The sequence below is a fragment of the Engraulis encrasicolus genome, chromosome 14, assembly GCF_034702125.1.
Source record: "Engraulis encrasicolus isolate BLACKSEA-1 chromosome 14, IST_EnEncr_1.0, whole genome shotgun sequence".
Lineage (NCBI taxonomy): Eukaryota > Metazoa > Chordata > Actinopteri > Clupeiformes > Engraulidae > Engraulis > Engraulis encrasicolus.
In genome coordinates, this window is record NC_085870.1 from 12378700 (window position 1) to 12381199 (window position 2500).

The 2500-nt window shown below is 46.9% G+C and overlaps 1 protein-coding gene across 1 annotated transcript in view; it reads left to right on the plus strand.

Moving 5' to 3' along the window:
- The window catches only part of slc25a26 (solute carrier family 25 member 26), a 104024-nt gene that overhangs the window by 58472 nt on the left and 43052 nt on the right, over positions 1–2500 (plus strand). The gene's annotated exons all lie outside the window — the stretch shown is intronic.

The window sequence follows — 2500 nt, forward strand, 5'->3', positions numbered from 1 at the left end:
TCTCTCTCTGTCCATTTTTCTGCCCAGCTTGTCCCCATCCAATCCAACCGCCCTCCTCTTCCTCCTCCTCCTCCTCCTCCTCCTGTATTTCTATCACTCTCTCTCTCTCTCTCTCTCTCTCTCTCTCTCTCTCTCTCTCTCTCTCTCTCTTTCTTTCTTTCTCTGTTTCTTTCTCTCTCTGTGTGTCTCTTTCACTCTGCCTTGTTCCCCTGTTTCTTGTTCCCCTGTGTCTTCCGTTGCTTTTTCACCCACACCCCCCCACTCCCACCCTCTCTCGTTTTTTCGTTGAAGAAGCTGTAATTTTCTCTGGTAATGACTCTGTAGTGTAGAAATAACAGGCTGCTTATGTCCTGACACATTTACAGCCCGAGGAGCTCCATTTGCCATTGTTTCTCTGCTCAGAAATTATGCCCCCCTTCATAACGCCACAGCAGTGATTAAAAAGAGCCGTAATTTGTCACGAACTCTGACCGTGGCCAACGCGTTTCGTTCCCCCTCGCCTCTGCGCAACACTGATACAAAGACACATACTCCCCACACACACACTAACACACACCCACATACTCATAGACACACACACTTTTTCTTCTCTTCTTTCCCTCTCTCTCTCTTCTTCTCTCTCTCTCTCTCTCTCTCTCTCTCTCTCTCTCTCTCTCTCTCTCTCTCTCTCTCTCTCTCTCTCTCTCTCTCTCTCTCTTTCTGTCTCTGTTTCCCTCTCTCCAATTGTCTGCCACAGGGCTGAGTAAAAGTCGTTTTTCTTTGAAAATGTGGCGTTTTGCGAGAATGACATCATGTCTCCGGGGCGAGAGCCGAAAATTCCAGAATGGTTGGAGCGCAGCAGCTGGGCAGAAAAATGGACAGAGATAGAGAGAGAGAGAGAGAGAAAGAGAGTGAGTGATAGAAATACAGGAGGAGGAGGAGGAGGAGGAGGAGGAAGAGGAGGGCGGTTGGATGGGGACAATACGGTTCACAGCTGTGGCAGCTACAGAGTGTGGTTTAGTGTCCGCTCTGCTCTGCTGGTGGAGAATAAGAAGTGTCATTCATGACCCCCACTCCCGACCCCTCACACTTTCAAAGGCATTCTCTTCAGACCATCTGCAGCGAAGAGGCCCTCGCAAGCACAACTTTTCAGGCCTCTACTTCCTCTCCCTGTCCTCTGTCTTTCTCTCTTTATATCTCTTTTTGTCCATCCTTGTCTCCCTCACTTGCTTATTCTTGTCTTTCTTTTCTTTGTTCCTTTTGTCTGTCTTCTGCAGCCTATCTTTCTCCACTTCAGAGATTTTTCTTTTGGCCTTTCCTTCTTTCTTTCAGCCTCTCTCTCCTGTTTCGTTCCTTGAGCTCTTTCCTCTTCCTCTTCTTCTGCTTCATCTTTTCATCGCTTCTCCTGGGGTTTGTCCCTCCCATGTGCCAAAGCGCCTTGTGTCTCCTCTCCTCTAACACTGGTCTGGCCTTGAGAGGCAGAGGAGAATGGAGAGGAGACAATCGAAGGCGATGGCTGTTGGAGACCTCCTCTTCTCCTCTCTCTCTCTCTCTCTCTCTCTCTCTCTCTCTCTCTCTCTCTCTCTCTCTCTCTCTCTCTCTCTCCCCCTCGCTCCCTCTCGCTCCAGGGCCAACATCCGGCAGCCAGCAGTTTCACGCAAGCCTCTTTTGATTCAGTTCCCAAAAGAACACCCTCCTCCCCTTGAAACACATGCACATGTGTGCACACACACGCATAGCCTACTCACTCACACACACACGGACATTCATATCTGTATGCATCCTCCCTCTCAAATACACACCTTTGAGTGCACTGCACACACACAGTCATATTCACACATGTGCACATGCATACACTTATACACGCACAAGTATTTGCCTTGATGGGCCATGAGTCATGATCAGCCAACTATTGTAAGTCTTTCCAATTCCTCAATATTTTTTTTAATGTATTTCTTCATATCAAATTCCGCCTACTTCACCTTACGTGACCTCCAATAGGCACTCTGTCACGTACGTTTTATTTAAGCATCTGCTTGTCTTCTTTGGACATGGTCAAATGTTTTCATTTTCTGAGGGTGTTATACAGTACATGCTTACAATCACTCACGCTTTTCTCTCCCGAATGATCTGACTTTCTGGTGACGTCTTGCTCACCAGAATGATGGAAGTAAGGAGACACATGAAGATCATATGCCTCTCATGGAAAGCCCGGCATGGTTAACATGATCTTACACTGTATGGTTAACGTAGATCAAGTCAGGTCAAGTCAAGTCAGTTCCGTTCAAGTCAAGTCAGTTCCAAGCGTACAGTGGCTATTAAAGGTCTACCCCTTTTCAAAAGCTTTTCATGATGTAAAATAAATGACAGAAAGACAGGTTCGAGGCCCATTCAGATCACTCCTCTCCTCTCATCTTCATCGTCATCGTCATCGTCATCATCATCATCATCATCATCATCATCATCATCATCATCATCATCATCGTCATCGTCATCTTCGTCATCTTCATCATCATCCTGA